The following is a 20,818-nucleotide window of genomic DNA, read 5'->3' as shown; positions in this document are numbered from 1 at the left end:
TTCGAAGGAGCAATCCTGGGAGCAATAGAGGCACTCTACGGGTCCCCATCCGCTAGGGTCTTAATCAATGGAGTTATTTCTAGTCCCTTTAACATCACCAATGGGACCAGACAGGGCTGCCCTCTGTCCCCCACCTTGTTCATCCTAACTATGGAACCCCTGGCGGAAGCCATACGTCTACATCCAGAGACCAAGGAGTGCCCATGTCTTTCAGACAGCATAAAATTGGCCTGTTTGCGGACGATGTCGTACTGAAGCTGACCTCTCCCATAAAATCCCTTAGAGCGGCATCAGAACTCCTCTCCAGCTTTAGCAAGATATCATTTACAAAATCAATCCCTCCAAATCAAAAATTTTAGCCCTAAACATCCCAACCACCCTCCAAGCCCAAATCAAAAAAGAATTTCCATACGCATGGGAACCACAGGGGATCCAATACTTAAGAATAAATATTACCCCTTCCCCCCAAAATACAATGAACATCAACATGAACTCCTTAACCGAGGAACTAGAAAATCTATAACAAAGTCGAGTTTTCTTGGCTGGGCAGAATTGTTCTATACAAGATGATGATCCTCCCAAAAATACTTTATAGATTTCGCAATATAGCGATTTTATGTCCCACCAAGACAATAGGAAAACTCCAAAAACAAATGATGTTATTTATTTGGGGTAATAAAAAGCCAAGAGTCGCCTCCTCAATAATGTGTAGCCCAAGACGATACGGAGGTTTGGGAGTCCCAAATCTAGAGGCATACTTTAAAGCTAACATAATAAAACAAACAAGAGCATGGTGCCTCCCACAACCTGGGATTAGCTGGCCAAAAATGGAACCAAACAGTCTGGGGAAAAAATCACTAATCAACCTACTCCTAGCATCTAGCATAGACTCAAAAATAGTATTACCAATAAACTCCACAATCAAGGCTGCAATAACTGTTTGGAAACAACTATTACATATAATAACCCTACATTAACCAAGGAGAATCAATCCCCTCCCCGTTGAGGTCCTAGAGTTTTGGATTAACAACCTAAACATGCAAACTTGTAAAATAGGTGGTATAAAACTTCTCTCAGATCTAGCAACAGGTAAAGAACTAAAAACTTTCAGACGTCTCTGCCTGGAGTTTAGCCTCTCAGATAAAGATTTCTTCAAATACAAACAAATATCAAGCATCTGGCCTTCTATCCCAGCTCTGCAACTCTCATTACCAACTTATCTATATAAATTCCTTTTTCACTCCTCCAATTACAAAATAGATCTAAAAACCCTACACGAGATCTTCTGCAGAGAGAGCAACCTAGATGATAGCTCAAATAAAAAAGCCCACCTTCTAAATTGGGAGAGAGAGTTGGGAAGATCATTCCCTTTGGAACATTGAAACAAGGCCCATGGTTGGGCAATTAAAGCCTCATCCTGTGCGTCTCTGATGGAAACTCACAGCAAAGTAGTCACAAGGTGGTACAGATCCCCGGTTAGGCTCTCAGATTTCTTCCCAGATCAATCTGACAAATGTTGGAGGAACTGTGGTGGAAGAGGCACTCTATTACACATATTCTGGAGCTGCCCCCACATACAATCCACCTGGAGAGATTTTTTTCTCCCTTCTTGAAAAAATTACAAAACAAAAAATCCCCTTTTCGCCAGAGCTGGCGGTATTCTTATTGGACCTCAATACAATTTCACCAACCCACAGAAGATGGGTCGCTCACGGTCTCCTTTCCATGAAACTCTTAACAGCAAGAAACTGGAGAACAAACCATATCCCTACAATAGCGAATATAACTCAACTCCTTAACGACCATTCTCTGTGCGAAAAAATTTTCGCATATAGAAACGACAAAGTAACACAATATACAGAATCATGGGGCCCCTGGCTAAAGAGTTTCTCAATATCTAATACCAACCCATAACCAATTGAAAAGCTGGAGACCAGACATATACAGCTTCACCGAACATCATACTGTAACACCTAACAGGCGTCAATAAAAAACGATTGGACAAATTGTTATTGGATCCTATCAACCCTTTCCCCCTCCCTATCTCTTCCTCCCCCCCACTAACCTATTGAAAGTTACAACAAACAAACCTCCCCCACCCCCCACCCTTGTTATTATTTCCATATAACTGGTTTGCTATGTTTAAAAAACCATGAAAAATTTCGTATTAAACGACTCTGATCACACCTCATGGTTTTTCTAATTTTAGAATAAGTATATTTGTTCGAATATCATACTGTAAGTATTTCTGACAAATCTCAATGTATAACCTGTAATTGTTTTGGCAAACTTAAAAAAAAATTATTGAACATTAAAAATTTGTGTACCAAAAGTATATTCAAACCCCGGAAACATTTCTTTACCAAGAGTATAGGCAAACCCCTGATAGATTTGTTGATCAAGAGCATAGGCGACCCCCTGAAACATTTGTGTCCCAGGAGTATAGGCGAACCTCTGAAACATTTGTGTACCAAGAGCATAGGCAACCCCCTGGAACATTTGTGTAGCTGAAGTACAGGTCATTTCCTGAAACATTTTGGTACCAAGTGCATAGGCTAACCCTTGAAACATTTCTGCACCAAGAGTATAGGCAACCACCTGAAACATTTGTTTACTAGAGATGTGCGAGCACACTCGTTCGAGCATTAGGGTGTTCGAGATGCTCGTTACTCGAGACAAGCACTAGGCGGGACTCGAGTCAATTCCATTTCCTTCCCTGCATGTTTAGCATCGTTTTTTAGCCAATAGACATGCAGGGAAGGCATTACCACTTCCTCCTGTGACGTGCCAGCCCTATCCCACCCCCCTGCAGTGAGTGGCTGGCAAGATCAAGTGACCGCCAAGTACTTAAAGTGGTCCCGCCCGCGGCTCGCCTCAGACACACACCGGGAGAGCATAGGGAAAGTGCTGCTGCTTATTCAGGGATAGTGTTAGTGTATGATCTTGTCTACAAGAACCCCAACAGTCCTTCTTAGGGCCACATCAGACCGTGTGCATTACAGTTATGGCTGCTGCGAGCAGTTGTGCACCAATTTTTTTTTTCATCTCGGGCTGTGCAGGCTATTACAGCTATAGCGTTCTAAGTCTGCAGTCTGTAATACAGAGTATAGGAAAAGTGGTGCTGAGACAGGGACAGTGGTAGTGTAGGATCCTGTCTACAAGAACCTCAACGGTCTTTCTTAGTGCTACCTCTGACCGTCTGCATTTTACAGGGTGTCTGGTGGGAGTTGTAGTGCATCACTATTGCACAGCTAGGCCTGTTTGCAGCCTTCCGTATAATTATTTTCTGCCTGCAGTCTGCGTTACATAATTCCATAATTTTTTACACCGGTATGTGTCTGCACTGAACTTAACGCACAGCGTACGGCCACAGCCACTGATAGAGGGAAAGTCATATACACGCTGTATAGCCTGTATTCTTTTTCCAAAAAAAAAACTCCATTGTTGGGCTACCTCTGACCGTCAGAAATTTACAGGGTGTCTGGTGGGAGTTGTAGTGCACCACTAATGCACAGTTAGGCCTGTTTGCAGCCTTCCGTATTCTTTGTTTCGCCCTGGAGTTAGCGTTACAATACCGCTTTCAGCGTGAAAGTGTACGCAAATAATTCCATAATTAATTACACCGCTCTGTGTCTGCTCTATTCGTAATCCACCATTCTGAGGAGTAGGAGTAGGGCTCGAGGATGTGGACGTAGAAAAGGGCAAGGACGCGGAGGTCCAAGTGAGGGTGTGGGCACAGGTCGAGTTCCTGATCCTGGTGAATCTCAGCCGGCTGCTGAGGAGAGAGGCAAGTTTCTGGGGTCCCCAGTTTCATATCACAATTTTTGGGTCCACGTGGTAGACCTTTATTACAAACAGAGCAGTGTGAGCAGGTCCTGTTGTGGATGGCAGAAAATGCATCCAGCAATGTATCGACTACCCAGTCTTCTACGCCGTCCACTGCTGCAACTCTGAATCCTCTGGCTGCTGCTCCTCCTTCCTCCCAGCCTCCTTCCTCCATGAAAATGACACATTCTGATGAGCAGGCAGACTCCCAGGAGCTGTTCTCGAGTCACTGCCTTGATTGGGAAACAATGGTTCCTCTCTCACCTGAGGAGTTTGTCGTGACCGATGCCCAACCTTTGGAAAGGTCCCGGGGTCCGGGTGATAAGGCTGGGGACTTACGGCAACTGTCTCAAGAGCTTTCAGTGCGTGAGGAGGACGATGATGATGAGACACAGTTGTCTATCAGTGAGGTAGTAGTAAGGGCAGTAAGTCCAAGGCAGGAGCCCACAGAGGATTCGGAGGAAGAGCCGCTGGACGATGAGGTGACTGACCCCACCTGGTTTGCAAACCAACTGAGGACAGGTCTTCAGAGAGGGAGGCAAGTGCAGCAGCAGGACAGGTTCGAAGAGGCAATGGGGTGGCCAGGGGTAGAGGCAGGGCCAGAGCGAAGAATCCCCCAACTGTTTCCCAAAGCACCCCCTCGCTCCAAGCCACCGTGCAGAGGGCTAGGTGTTCAAAGGTGTGGATGTTTTTTAGTGAGGTCGCGGACGACCAACGAACAGCAGTGTGCAACCTGTGTAACGCCAGGATCAGCCGGGGAGCCACCACTACCAGCCTCACCACCACCAGCATGCGCAGGCATATGATGGCCAAGGACTAGAGATGAGCGAGCACCAAAATGCTCGGGTGCTCGTTACTCGGGACGAAATTTTCGCAATGCTCGAGGGTTCGTTTCGAGTAACGAACCCCATTGAAGTCAATGGGCGACCCGAGCATTTTTGTATTTCGCCGATGCTCGCTAAGGTTTCCATGTGTGAAAATCTGGGCAATTCAAGAAAGTGATGGGAACGACACAGCAACGGATAGGGCAGGCGAGGGGCTACATGTTGGGCTGCATCTCAAGTTCACAGGTCCCACTATTAAGCCACAATACCGGCAAGAGTGGGCCCCCCCCCCCCCAACAACTTTTACTTCTGAAAAGCCCTCATTAGCATGGCATACCTTAGCTAAGCACCACACTACCTACAACAAAGCACAATCACTGCCTGCATGACACTCTGCTGCCACTTCTCCTGGGTTACATGCTGCTCAACCCCCCTCCCCCCTGCACGACGCAGTGTCCACAGTGCACACCAAACTGTCCCTGCGCAGCCTTCAGCTGCCCTCATGCCACCCCACCCTCATGTCTATTTATAAGTGCGTCTGCCATGACGAGGAACTGCAGGCACACACTGCAGAGGGTTGGCACGGCTAGGCAGCGACCCTCTTTAAAAGTGGTGGGGCGATAGCCCACAATGCTGTACAGAAGCAATGAGAAATAGAATCCTGTGCCACCGCCATCAGGAGCTGCACACGTGGGCATAGCAATGGGGAACCTATGTGCCACACACTATTCATTCTGTCAAGGTGTCTGCATGCCCCAGTCAGACTGGTAATATGTACCTTAACAGTAACCGCGTTGGTGGTAATGTGGTGGTGACTGCGGACCTAGTAGCGCGGTTGTATTTTGTTGGTTTTCGGAATGTGGCCAGGATTAATTTGGCCGTGGCGGGGGATGTTTTTGAGGCACTATGTGTCCTCTCCACGTGTCCGTGGTTATATGCACCTTAACAGTAACCGCGTTGTGGTAATGTGGTGGTGACTGCGGACCTAGTAGCGCGGTTTTATTTAGTTGGTTTTCGGAATGTGGCCAGGATTAAGTTGGCCGTGGCGGGGGATGTTTTTGAGGCACTACGTGTCCTCTCCACGTGTCCGTGGTTATATGCACCTTAACAGTAACCGCGTTGGTGGTAATGTGGTGGTTACTGCGGACCTAGTAGCGCGGTTTTATTTTGTTGGTTTTCGGAATGTGGCCAGGATTAAGTTGGCCGTGGCATGGGATGTTTTTGAGGCACTACGTGTCCTCTCCACGTGTCCGTGGTTATATGCACCTTAACAGTAACCGCGTTGGTGGGAAATGGCCTCGCCGCCATCATGTCTTTGTGAAGCCTCTGTTTCCACACCCCAGAGACATACCATTAGCAGCGGTATAGGCAGAGCCCATAATTCGTAACATTTCAGCCGTAGCATTAGGACAGGCCCCACTAACATATCACTAGCAGCATTATAGGTGGAGCACAGTATTAGTTCCATTTCAGTAATAGTAGCACTCAAGACAGGCCCCAGTAACAATTCCGAAGCAGCAGTATAGTGGGAACGCAGTCTTCGTTCCATTTCAGTAATAGTAGCACTCAAGACAGGCCCCAGTAACAATTCCGAAGCAGCAGTATAGTGGGAGCGCAGTCTTCGTTCCATTTCAGTAATAGTAGCACTCAAGACAGGCGCCAGTAACAATTCCGAAGCAGCAGTATAGGAGGAGCATAGTCTAAGTTCCATTTAAGTAATAGTAGCAGCCTACACAGGCCCCAGGAACAATTCCGAAGCAGCAGTATAGTGGGAGCGCAGTCTTAGTTCCATTTCAGTAGCTGCAGTATAGCCAAGGCCCAAGTTACATTTATGTAGCTAAAGTGTAGGCCAACCCCACACACCTTTCTGTACCATGAGTGCAGGCGAAGAACATAGAAATTGCTATGATTACACTGTAGGTGAGGGCCCAAAAAAATTGGTGTACCAACAGTACTAATGTACCTCAGTAAAAATTGGCCATGCCCAACCAAGATGGCAGGTGAAACCCATTAATCGCTTTGGTTAATGTGGCTTAAGTGGTAACTAGGCCTGGAGGCAGCCCAGTTTAACGAAAAATTGTTTCAAGTTAAAGTTCCAACGCTTTTAAGAGCATTGAAACGTATAAAAATTTTTTAGAAAAATTATATGAGTGAGCCTTGTGGCCCTAAGAAAAATTGCCCGTTCAGCGTGATTACGTGAGGTTTCAGGAGGAGGAGGAGGAATATTATACACAGATTGATGAAGCAGAAATGTCCCCGTTTTGGATGGTGAGAGAGAACGATGCTTCCATCCGCGGGTGCAGCCTACGTATTGCTTAGGTATCGCTGCTGTCCGCTGGTGGAGAAGAGAAGTCTGGGGAAATCCAGGCTTTGTTCATCTTGATGAGTGTTAGCCTGTCGGCACTGTCGGTTGACAGGCGGGTACGCTTATCTGTGATGATTCCCCCAGCCGCACTAAACACCCTCTCCGACAAGACGCTAGCCGCAGGACAAGCAAGCACCTCCAGGGCATACAGCGCTAGTTCAGGCCACGTGTCCAGCTTCGACACCCAGTAGTTGTAGGTGGCACAGGCGTCACGGAGGACGGTCGTGCGATCGGCTACGTACTCCCTCACCATCCTTTTACAGTGCTCCCGCCGACTCAGCCTTGACTGGGGAGCGGTGACACAGTCTTGCTGGGGAGCCATAAAGCTGTCCAGGCCCTTAAAGACTGTTGCACTGCCTGGGCTGTACATGCTGCTCGATCTCCGCGCCTCCCCTGCTACCTGGCCCTCGGAACTGCGCCTTCTGCCACTAGCGCTGTCGGATGGGAATTTTACCATCAGCTTGTCCGCCAGGGTCCTGTGGTATAGCAACACTCTCGAACCCCTTTCCTCTTCGGGAATGAGAGTGGGAAGGTTCTCCTTATAGCGTGGGTCGAGCAGTGTGTACACCCAGTAATCTGTAGTGGCCAGAATGCGTGTAACGCGAGGGTCACGAGAAAGGCATCCTAACATGAAGTCAGCCATGTGTGCCAGGGCACCTGTACGCAACACATGGCTGTCCGCACTAGGAAGATCACTTTCAGGATCCTCCTCCTCCTCCTCCTCAGGCCATACACGCTGAAATGATGACAGGCAAGCAGCATGGGTACCGTCAGCAGTGGGCCAAGCTGTCTCTTCCCCCTCCTCCTCATCCTCCTCATGCTCCTCCTCCTCCTCCTGAACGCGCTGAGATATAGACAGGAGGGTGCTCTGACTATCCAGCGACATACTGTCTTCCCCCGGCTCTGTTTCCGAGCGCAAAGCGGCTGCCTTTATGGTTTGCAGGGAACTTCTCAAGATGCATAGCAGAGGAATGGTGACGCTAATGATTGCAGCATCGCCGCTCACCACCTGGGTAGACTGCTCAAAGTTTCGAAGGACCTGGCAGATGTCTGCCAACCAGGCCCACTCTTCTGAAAAGAATTGAGGAGGCTGACTCCCACTGCGCCGCCCATGTTGGAGTTGGTATTCCACTATAGCTCTACGCTGCTCATAGAGCCTGGCCAACATGTGGAGCGTAGAGTTCCACCGTGTGGGCACGTGGCACAGCAGTCGGTGCACTGGCAGATTAAACCGATGTTGCAGTGTCCGCAGGGTGGCAGCGTCCGTGTGGGAATTGCGGAAATGTGCGCAGAGCCGGCGCACCTTTACGAGCAGGTCTGACAAGCGTGGGTAGCTTTTCAGAAAGCGCTGAACCACCAAATTAAAGACGTGGGCCAGGCATGGCACGTGCGTGAGGCTGCCGAGCTAAATTCACCCAATGTGCCGTCAGGGAGATGTAGTGGCCCTGGCCGCCTGTGCTTGTCCACGTGTCCGTTGTTAAGTGGACCTTGGCAGTAACCGCGTTGGTGAGGGCGCGTACAATGTTGCGGGAGACGTGGTCATGCAGGGCTGGGACGGCACATCGGGAAAAGTAGTGGCGACTGGGAACTGAGTAGCGCGGGGCCGCCGCCTCCATCATACTTTTGAAGGACTCCGTTTCCACAACCCTATACGGCAGCATCTCAAGGCTGATAAATTTGGCTATGTGAACGGTTAACGCTTGAGCGTGCGGGTGCGTGGCGGCGTACTTGCGCTTGCGCTCAAACACTTGCACTAGCGACGGCTGGGCGGTGCGGTGCGAGACATTGGTGGATGGGGCCGAGGACAGCGGAGGTGAGGGTGTGGGTGCAGGCCAGGAGACGGTAGTGCCTGTGTCCTCAGAGCGGGGTTGGATCTCAGTGGCAGGTTGGGGCACAGGGGGAGAGGCAGCGGTGCAAACCGGAGGCGGTGAACGGCCTTCGTCCCACCTTGTGGGGTGCTTGGCCATCATATGTCTGTGCATGCTGGTGGTGGTGAGGCTGTTGGTGGTGGCTCCCCGGCTGATCTTGGCGCGACAAAGGTTGCAGATAAGATAAGATCAGATAAGATATGTGTTGCACAGAAATGCAGTTATATGAAGTGCAGCACAGCGGTTACTTTTCCCAGGCAGGAAATAAATTGGCGCAAGCCTGCAGGACAAATAGAATGTTTCCCTTTTTGGGAAACAGAGGGCCCACTGACTATATTCAATCAGATAAGATATGTGTTGCACAGAAATGCAGTTATATGAAGTGCAGCACAGCGGTTACTTTTCCCAGGCAGGAAATAAATTGGCGCAAGCCTGCAGGACAAATAGAATGTTTCCCTTTTTGGGAAACGGAGGGCCCACTGACTATATTCAATCAGATAAGATATGTGTTGCACAGAAATGCAGTTATATGAAGTGCAGCACAGCGGAGACTTTTTCCAGGCAGGAAATAAATTGGCGCAAGCCTGCAGGACAAATAGAATGTTTCCCTTTTTGGGAAACGGAGGGCCCACTGACTATATTCAATCAGATAAGATATGTGTTGCACAGAAATGCAGTTATATGAAGTGCAGCACAGCGGTTACTTTTCCCAGGCAGCAAATAAATTGGCGCAAGCCTGCAGGACAAATAGAATGTTTCCCTTTTTGGGAAACGGAGGGCCCACTGACTATATTCAATCAGATAAGATATGTGTTGCACAGAAATGCAGTTATATGAAGTGCAGCAGAGCGGTTACTTTTCACAGGCAGCAAATAAATTGGCGCACGCCTGCAGGACAAATAGAATGTTTCCCTTTTTGGGAAACGGAGGGCCCACTGACTATATTCAATCAGATAAGATATGTGTTGCACAGAAATGCAGTTATATGAAGTGCAGCACAGCGGTTACTTTTCCCAGGCAGGAAATAAATTGGCGCAAGACTGCAGGACAAATACAATTTTTCCCTTTTTTGGAAACAGAGGGCCCACTGACTATATTCAATCAATAATATATGTCTTCTGGCCCTGCCTACACAATTCTCTCCCTGTAGTATTACTGCAAGGCGCAATGCTCTGCAGACAGCCGATTTTGAAAAGAAAAAAATATGCAACACTGCTAACAGCAGCCTGCACAGTACTGCACACTGATAGATGTGGCCCTAAGAAGGACCGTTGGGGTTCTTGAAGCCTACACTCACTCCTAACACTCTCCCTGCCTAACCACCACTTCTATCCCTGGACTATTACTGCAAGGCGCAATGCTCTGCAGACAGCCGATTTTGAAAAAAAAAAAATTGTGCAACACTGCTAACAGCACCCTCCACAGTACTGCACACGGATAGATGTGGCCCTGAGAAGGACCGTTGGGGTTCTTGAAGCCTACACTAACTCCTAACACTCTCCCTATAGTAGCTCCGGCACCAACAGTACTTTCCCTCAGCTAACTCACAAGACATCTGAGGCGAGCCGCGGGAGGGGCCGACATTTATACTCGGGTGACATCTGATCGCCCCAGCCACTCACAGCACGGGGGTGGTATAGGGCTTGAACGTCACAGGGGGAAGTTGTAATGCCTTCCCTGTCTTTCAATTGGCCAGAAAAGCGCGCTAACATCTCAGAGAGGAAACTGAAAGTAACCGGAACACCGCGTGGTGCTCGTTAAGAGTAACGAGCATCCCGAACACCCTAATATTCGCACGAATATCAAGCTCGGACGAGTACGTTCGCTCATCTCTACCAAGCACCCCACAAGGTGGGACGAAGGCCGTTCACCGCGTCCGGGTCGCACCACTGCCTCTCCCCCTGTGCCCCAACATGCTACTCACATCCAACCTCCCTCTCAGGACACAGGCACGAGCGCCTTCCGGCCTGCATCCACACCCTCACCTCCGATGTCCTCGACCCAATCTAGCAATATCTCTCAGCGCAGCATCCAGCTGTCGCTAACGCAATCATTGGAGCAAAAGCGCAAATACGCCGCCACGCACCCGGACGCTCAAGCTTTAAATGTGCACATTGCCAAATTAATCAGCCTGGAGATGCTGCCATACAGGCTTGTGGAAACGGAGGCTTTCAAAAACATGATGGTGGCGGCGGACCCGCGCTACTTGGTCCCAAGTCGTCACTATTTTTCCCGGTGTGCCGTCCCAGCCCTGTACGACCACGTCTCCCGCAACATTATATGCGCCCTCACCAACGCGGTAACTGGCAAGGTCCACTTAACAACGAACGCGTGGACAAGCACAGGCGGGCAGGGCCACTATATCTCCCTGACGGCACATTGGGTGAATTTAGTGGAGGCTGGGACCGAGTCAGAGCCTGGGACCGCTCACGTCCTACCCACCCCCAGAATAGCGGGTCCCAGCTCAGTGCTGGTATCTGCGGCGGTTTATGCCACCTACACTAAACCCTCCCCCTCCTCCTCCTCCTCCTCCTACGCAACCTCTACCTCGCAATTAAGATGTGTCAGCAGCACATCACCAACAGTCGGTGTCGCACGGCGCGGCAGCACAGCGGTGGGCAAGCGTCAGCAGACCATGCTGAAACTAATCAGCTTAGGAGAGAAGAGGCACACAGCCCACGAACTGTTGCAGGGTCTGACAGAGCAGACCGACCTCTGGCTTTCGTCGCTGAGCCTTCAACCGGGCATGGTGGTGTGTGACAACGGTCGTAACCTGGTGGCGGCTCTGCTGCTCGGCAGCCTCACACACGTGCCATGCCTGGCCCACATCTTCAATTTGGTGGTTCAGCGATTTCTGAAAAACTACCCACACTTGTCTGACCTCCTCGGCAAAGTGTGCCGAGTCTGCGCACATTTCCGCAAGTCCACCACAGACGCTGCCACCCTGCGGACCCTGCAACATTGGGTTAAACTGCCAGTGCACCGACTGCTGTGCGACGTGCCCACACGGTGGAATTCTACGCTGCACATGTTGGCCAGGCTGTATGAGCAGTGTAGAGCAATACTGGAATACCAACTCCAACATGGGCGGCATAGTGGGAGTCAGCCTCCTCAATTCTTTACTGAGGAGTGGGCCTGGATGGCAGATATCTGCCAGGTCCTTGGAAACTTTGAGGAGTCTACCCAGATGGTGAGCGGCGATGCTGCAATCATTAGCATCACCATTCCTCTGCTATGCCTGCTAAGAAGTTCACTGCAAAGCATAAAGGCTGACGCTTTGCGGTCGGAACAGTAGACGGGGGAAGACAGTATATTGCTTGATAGTCAGAGCACCCTCATGTCTATATCTCAGCGCGTTTTAGAGGAGGGGGAGGAGCAGGAGGAGGAGGGGGAAGAGACAGCTGGACCCACTGCAGAGGGTACCCATGCTGCTTGCCTCTCATTTGTTCAGCGTGTATGGGCTGTGGAGGAGGAGGATCCTGAAAGTAATCTTCCTAGTGAGGACAGCGATGTGTTGCGTACTGGTACCCTGGCACAAACGGCTGACTTCATGTTAGGCTGCCTTTCCCGTGACCCTCGCGTTAGATGCATTCTGACCACTACGGATTACTGGGTGTACACCCTTCTCGACCCACGGTATAAGGAGAACTTTTTCACTCTCATTCCCGAAGAGGAAAGGGGTTCGAGAGTGATGCAATACCACAGGTCCCTGGTGGACAAACTGATGGTAAACTTCTCATCTGACAGCGCTAGTGGCAGAAGGCGCAGTTTCATGGGCCAAGTGGCAGGGTAGGCGCGGAGATCAGGCAGCATGTTCAGCGCAGGCAGGGGAACACTCTCCAAGGCCTTTGCCAGCTTTATGGCTCCCCAACAAGACTGTGTCACCATTTCCCAGTCAAGGCTGAGTTGGAGGGAACACTGTAAAAAGATGGTGAGGGAGTACGTAGCCGATCGTACCACCGTCCTCCGTGATGCCTCTGCTCCATACAACTACTGGGTGTCAAAGCTGGACACGTGGCACGAAGTTGCGCTGTATGCCCTGGAGGTGCTTGCTTGCCCTGCCGCTAGCGTCTTGTCAGAGAGGGTGTTTAGTGCAGCTGGGGGAATTATTACGGATAAACGTACCCGCCTGTCAACTGCCAGTGCCGACATGCTTACACTCCTAAAGATGAACAAAGCCTGGATTTCCCCAAACTTTTCTCCTCCACGAGCAGAGAGCAGTGGAACCTAAAGATTCTTTTCGATGCAACTGCGGATACAAGCATTCTTCTCTATCACCGGAATAAAAAGGGACATTTGCCTTTGTCAATCTGTGTATGATATTAGTCCTCCTTCTCCTGCTCCTTCTCCTGAAACATCTTGTCATCACGCTGAACTGCCAATTTTTTTCTGCGGCCAAAAAGGCTCATCTAACTATTTTTTAACACTTTTTCTAAGTTTCTAACTAAAGCATTGATACTTTAACATGAACCAATTTTTTTTAACAGGGCTGCCTCCAGGCTCTGTTACAAATTAAGCAACAGCGAGCTGTATCTTTCCTAAAATATTAATGGATTTCACCTGCCCTCTTGGTTGAGCAATTTTTCAGGGGTACATTTGTATTGTTGGTACACTAATTTTTTGGGCCCTCGCCTATACTGTAATCCAAGTAATTTTTCTGGCCTTCGCCTACACTCATGGTACACCAATGTGTCAGGGGTTGGCCTATACTCTTGCTACAGAAATTTTATTGGGGTCTGCCTGCCTATACTTCTGCCACAGTAATGTTACATGGGTCTGCCTATACTTCTGCAACAGAAATGTTACTTCGGTCAGCCTATACTTCTGCTACGTAAATGTTACAGGGGTCTGCCTATGCATCTGCAACAGAAATGTTACTTTGGTCTGCCAATACTTCTGCTACTGAAATGTTACAGGGGTCTGCCTATACTTCTGCCACATTAATGTTACTAGGGGTCTGCCTAGACTTCTGCCACGTAAATGTTACAGGGGTCTGCCTATAATCCTGCTACATAAGTTTTACAGGGGTCTGCATATTCTTCTGCTACAAAAATGTTACAGGGGTCTGCCTATACTTCAGCCATGTAAAGGTTACAGGGGTCTGCTTTTACTTCTGCTACAAAAATGTTACAGGGGTCTGCCTATATTTCTGCTACAGAAATGTTACAGGGGTCTGCCTTTACTGCTGCTACAGAAATGTTACTGGTGTCTGCCTATACTTCTACTACAGAAATGGTACTGGGTCCGCCTATACTGCAGCTACAAAAATGGAACTGGGGTCGGCCTATGTATCTGCTACATAAATGTAACAGGGGTCTGCTTATACTGCTGCTACAGAATTGTTACAGGGGTCTGTCTATAGTTCTCTTACAGAAATGGTACTGGGGTCAGCCTATACTGCTGCTACAAAAATGGTACTGGGGTCGGCCTTTCCTTCTGCTACATAAATGTTACAGGGGTCTGCTTATACTGCTGCTACTGAAATTTTACAGGAGTCTGCATATACCGCTGCTAGAGAAATGTTACTGGGATCTGCCTATACTTCTACTACAGAAATGGTACTGGGATCTGCCAATACTTCTACTACAGAAATGGTACTGAGGTCTGCCTATACTGCTGCTACAGAAATGTTACTGGGGTCTGCCTATACTTCCACTACAGAAATGGTACTGGGGTCTGCTTATACTGCAGCTACAAAAATGTTACAGGGGGCTGCTTATACTGCTGCTACAGAAATGTTACAGGGGTCTGCCTATACCGCTGCTACAGAAATGTTACAGGGGTCTGTCTATACTATGGGTGCTCTAAGTCTTCCCATCGCGGTGTTTTACCTATGTGGCACAAATAATACAGTGACTGACTAGGCCAGAATTGCTGGCCGAGGCCAAGTTGCTCGGCGGGGCGAAACTCTCCCATGGTTGGGCACTCCGATTTCTTCCTGTGTAATACCATCTTTGTGCACTTACAGCATAGGCTAGGCCAAGGAACTCAAAGACTTCCCCTTCCAGTGTTGAGCTGTGTGGGGACACATGGATATCCCATTGCTATGTAACTCAGGGCACCTTGGGTCACACAAGGTGGAGACTCGGAACCGAGCCTGACCCTGGGCCCGCTAACATCCTTCCCACACAGACTATAGCGGGTCCTGGTCATGGTTTCTTAGGCTTGTAATGCCACCTCCTCCTCCTGCTTGGGGTCAGGGGATCAGCACTAGGCATCATGTATTTTCTCCTGTATTACCACAGTTATCTGAAACACTGGTTTGGCCCAAAGAAGAGGAGTGCTACTGCATTGATGAGACCTTTACAGCTGTATTAGCATCGGAGTCCGCTCTATGCCCACGATTGCTGAGGGTGTGTGCAGAGACCTATGTCCTCGGCACAGTGAAAGTCTGGCATATTTGGGAGCTATCATTTCTTGTTTATTACTGTCTTTGGGTTCCTTCGACTCGCCTATGCTGTGGGTGCACACAGACATCCCATAGTGGTGATTTGACTGTCCGGCACAAAGACACTGACTTACTAGGGTCAGGTGCATAGTGCAGATGCCTTTCCCCTTGCAGTGTCGCTAGAGCTATCCGACACCTAGACGGAATGAATAGTGTGTGGGCACATGGACTTCCCATTGCTATATCAGTCGCGGCACCTTGGGTCTCACAAGGTGTTTGCTGGGACCGAGCCTGGCCAAGGGCCCGCTCATATCCTTCCCACACAGGCTACAGCAGGTCCTGGTCATGGTTTCTTGGCCTTGTAAGGCCTTGTAAGGCTACCTCCTCCTCCTGCTTGGGGTCAGGGGATCAGCAATGTGCATCATGTATTTTCTCTCGTGTTACCACAGTTATCTGAGAAACTCGTTTGGACCAAAGGAGAGGAGCGTTACTGCATTTTTGAGACCTTTGCTGGTGTACTAGCATCGAAGTCTGCTTCATGCCTACAATTGCTGAAGCTGTTGGCTGAGGCCTATGTCCCGGGGAAAATGCAACTGCGCCAGGTTGGGCCCATGGAACTTTTTCCTGGCTAATCCAGTCTTTGAAGCGTGAAAGAAAACATAACTGATTTAATGAGACCTTCACAGGTGTACCAGCATCGAAGTCCGCTTCATGTCTACGATTGCTGAAGCTGTTGGCCGAGGCCTATGTCTTCGGCGCTGTGTAAGTCTGCCATGTTTGGCCACTCTGATTTCTTTATTCTTCATGTCTTGGGTTGCCTAGGACCCACCTATGCTGTGGGTGCACACAGACTTCCCATCGCAGTGTTTGACCTGTCTGGCACAAAGACACTGACTGACTTTGGTAGGGGGCAGAGTGCAGATGGCTTTCCCCTTGCGGTGTCGATTGAGCTATCTGACACCTAGACAGAATGAATACTGTGTGGGCACATAGATGCCCCATAGCTATGTAACTCATGCCCACGTTTGCAGCTCATGACGGAGGTAGGCACTTTATTGGAAGGAAGATGGAACGTCAATTTATCATTGATTCTCAACTGCATTGTGGGCTATCACCCCCCTTCCTCCTTTTAAAGAGGGTCGCTGCCTGGCCCTGCCAACCCTCTGCAGTGTGTGCCTCCGGTTCCTCCTCATCGCAGACGCACTTATAAATAGACATGAGGGTGGTGTGGCTATGAAGCGAGCATGTGGCATGAGGGCAGCTGAAGGCTGAGCAGGGACATTTTTGTGTGCGCTGTGGAGGCAGGGTTGTGCAGGGGGTTGGGCAGCATGTAACCCTGGAGAAGAGGCAGCAGTGTGTCCCGCAGGCAGTGATTGTGCTTGGTTGGAGGTAGTGTGGTGCTTAGCTAAGGTGTGCCTTGCTAATGAGGGTTTGTCCGAAGTAACAATTGTTATGGGAGGGCACACTCTTGCTGCTATTGTGGCTTAATAGTGAGACCTGGGAGCCTGAGATGCAGCCCTGCATGTTGCCCCCACCCTGCCCTATCCGTTTCTGTGGCATTTTTATGACTTTCGTATGTCTTCCAGATTTTCACAAGTGAAAACCTAAGCGGAGCATCGGTCATATACAAAAATGCTTGAGTCACCCATTGACTTCAATGGGGTTGGTTACTTGAAACGAGCTCTAGAGCATCGCGGGAAGTTCGACTCGAGCAACGAGCAAACGACTATTTTGGTGCTCGCTCATCTCTATTGTTTACCAAGAGTAAAGGCGAACACCTGAAACATTTTTGTACCAAGATTATAGGCGAACCCCTGATAGATTTGTTGATCAAGAGCATATACGACCCCCTGAAACAATTGTGTACGAAGAGTATAGGCGAACGCCTGAGACATTTGTGTACCAAGAGTATAGGCGAACTCCTGAAACATTTGTGTACAAAAAGTATAGACGAACCCCAGAAAGATTTGTTGATCAAGAGCATAGGTGACCCCCTAAAACATTTGTGTCCCAAGAACATAGGTGAGCCCCTGAAACATTTGTGTACCAAGAGTATAATTGAACCCCTGAAACATTTCTGTACCAAACATATAGGCGAACCCCTGAAACATTTGTGTACCAAGAGTATAGGCAACCAACTGAAACATTTGTGTACCAAGAGTATAGATGAACCCCTAAAACATTTGTGTACCAAGATTATAGGCAAAACCCTGATACATGTGTTGACCAAGAACATAGGCGACCCCTTGAAACATTTGTGTACAAAAAGTATAGGCAAAACCCTGAAACATTTGTGTAACAAGAGTGTAGGCGAACCCCTGAAAAATTTGTGTCCCAAGAGCACAGGCGATCCCCTGAAGCATTTGTGTACCAAGAGTATAGGCGAACCCCTGAAACATTTGTGTACCAAGAGTATAGGCAAACCGCTGAAACATTTGTGTACCAAGAGTAAAGCCAAACCCCTGAAACATTTTTGTACCAAAAGTATAGGCAAAACCTGATAGATTTGTTGATCAAGAGCATAAGCGACCCCCTGAAAAAATTGTGTACCAAGAGTATAGGCAAAACCCTGAAACATTTGTGTACCAAGAGTATATGCAAACCCCTGAAACATTTCTTTACCAAGAGTATTGGCGAACCCCTGAACCATTGGTGTACCAAGAGCAAAGGGAACCCCCTGAAACATTTAATTACAAATAGTATAGGTGAACCCCTAAAATATTTGTGTACCAAGAGTATAAGTGAACTCCTGAAACATTTCTGTACCAAGAGTATAGGAAAAACCATTGAAACTTTTCTGTACCAAGAGTATAGTTAAGCCTCTGAAACATTTGTGTACCAAGAGTACAGGCCAACACTGAAACATTTGTGTACCAAGAGCATAGGCGAGCACCTGAATAATTTGTGTACCAAGAGTATAGGTGAACCCCTGAAACATTTGTGTACCAGTAGTATAGGTGAACCCCTGAAACATTTCTGTACCTAGAGCATAGGCGAACCTGTGAAACATTTGCGTACTAAGAGTATAGGCAAACCCCTGAAACATTTGTATACCAAGAGTTTAGGTGAACCCCTGAAACATTTCTGTACCCAGAGTATAGGCAAACCTATGAAACATTTGTGTACTAAGAGTATAGACGACCCCTTGAAATATTACTGTACCCAGAGCATAAGCAAATCCCTGAAACATTTGTGTACCAAGAGTATAAGTGAACTCCTGAAACATTTCTGTTCCAAAAGTATACGAAAACCCCCCAAAACATTTGATAACCAAGAATAAAGGTAACCCTCTGAAACATTTCTGTACCAAGAGTATAGGCGTACCCTTGAAATATTTTTGTTCCAAGAACAAAGGCGACTCCCTAAAACATTTGTTTCCCAAGAGTATAGGCGAAACTCCTAAACATTTATTACAAAGATTAAAGGCGACCCCCTGAAACATTTCTGTACCAAGAGTGTAGGCGAATCCCTATAAAATTTGCATACCAAGAGTATAGGCGAACCTCTAAAACATTTGTGTACCAAGAGGATAGGCGACCCCTTGAAACATTTGTATACCAAGTGTTACCATGTAGGGCGGTGCTGGGTCCCGCGGCCGGCGCGCGCCGCTCCGATGTCGGCTCCGGCGTCCCGGAGCTATGCTGTCGGGGCTCTCCCGGCGGCGTGGAGCAGCCAGCGTGCAGTGGCGTGGGCGTGTCCGCCCATAGGGTGCCGCCCGCTCTCCTCCACCTTCCATATGCAACAATGGGAGAGTCGGCTCCTCCCAGTCTCCGCCCCTGGGCGGAGGCTTTAAGTCAAAAAGCTGGCAGTGACCTGAGCTCACTGCCAGTTATTGGTTCTGCTAGCCTGTAGTCAGGTCTGTCTCAGTCTGCTCTAGTTGCTCATCAGTTTCCTTTCAGTTTGCCTGTGAGCTCCATCTCCAGCCTTACTCTGCTTGTAAGTTCTGTTGGTCTGTTCCACCTGCCTCTTCTGTCGGCACTCTGTCCCCTGTTAGTAGTTCCATCCAGGTAGTCGCCAGGTCCCTAGCCAGCGCAGGGACCGCCACCCAGTTGTCTGCCTGGGGTTAGCCAGGGCCGAGGCAAGTAGGCAGGGACAGTGGGGTGCGGGAAGATCAGGGCACCCCACCTGGCGCTCGGGGGGCAGAGTGCCGTAACATAATAACTGGCCCTTAAAAACTGTTTGTCATGGAGGCAATCAGTTCCCTCACGAACCAGCTGCAGGCCCTGGTGCCTGTGATCCAGGATTTATCCACCCCCATGGTGGCCCAGGAGCAGCGGGGGGTGTCGCAGGGGTCGGCCTCAACCAGCCGCGAACCCAAGTGCCCTCTTCCCGAGGTGTTTTCTGGGGAGAGGAACAAGTTTTTTGTTTTCCGACAGGCGTGCCGCCTGTTTTTTTGGATGCGTACCTGTTCTTCCGGGTCGGAGGCTCAGAGGGTCGGGCTGATAATGTCCCTGCTGCGGGGCTCTGCCCAGACATGGGCTATTTCCATCCCCGAGGGTTCCTCCTGCCTGCAGTCTTTTCAGGAACTCCGGGGTATCTTCGACGAACCGGACCGAGCGGGGTTGGCGGTTTCGCGGTTGTTGGTGCTGCGGCAGGGGTCGTCTTGTGTGGAGGATTATTGCTCCAACTTCAGACGCTATGCGGGGGATAAGACATGGAACGATAGCGCGCTGAAAGATGGTTTTCTGCAGGGCCTCTCGGACGCAGTTAAAGACCTGTTAATTTCCCATCCCGTTCCCGGGTCCTTAAGGGAGGCTATGGAGCTAGCGGTGAAGGCAGATAGGAGGCTCAGGTCTAGGAAGCAGGACAGGCAGATCTGTAGAGTCAGGGAGGTCGGTTGCCTTGGTCCCTCTTCCTCCTTACCAGTCTCTGTGCCTGAGCCGATGGAGGTGGATCTGCTGGACCCCAAAGAGCGACGCCGGATCCGTTTGTTGCATCGTCTCTGCCTCTACTGCGGGAAAGCTGGACATCGGGTGATAACCTGCCCACTGAGGTCTCAACGCTCGCAGCCGGAACCGGTGGAAAACTCTGAGTCCTAGGCGATTGCAGGGAGGATCGCCTAGGACTTCAGGTACTTCCTAAACTTTTGGTACCGTGTCATGTTAGATTCGGGGATTTTTCCCGATCAGGGCGGGCGTTTATTGATTCCGGAGCAGCCGCTAACCTGATAAGTCTGTGTTTTGTCCGTTCTCTGATGGCGGAATTTGTGGCGCTGAAGACGCCAATTCATTTTACCAGTATTGATGCTACCCCTCTCTCTACAGGCCTGGTACGATGGAGGACCCCAAGATTACAGTTCACGGTGGGGATCCTCCACTCGGAAGAACTGTCTTTCCTGGTTATGGAAAAAATGTCAGTTGATGTGGTGCTTGGTATGCCCTGGTTGGCACTGCACAATCCCCAATTTGATTGGTCCACCCGGGAATTGACTCATTGGGGATGATCCTGTCATAATCACCTGTCTACCATAGCTGTGTGCTCCGCAGATACGGTGCTCATTCCGGAGTATTTGTCAGACTTTCAGGATGTATTCTCCAAAAAACTATCT

The sequence above is a fragment of the Eleutherodactylus coqui genome, chromosome 1 (assembly GCF_035609145.1).
Source record: "Eleutherodactylus coqui strain aEleCoq1 chromosome 1, aEleCoq1.hap1, whole genome shotgun sequence".
Taxonomy (NCBI): domain Eukaryota; kingdom Metazoa; phylum Chordata; class Amphibia; order Anura; family Eleutherodactylidae; genus Eleutherodactylus; species Eleutherodactylus coqui.
This window is presented reverse-complemented; position numbering follows the sequence as displayed.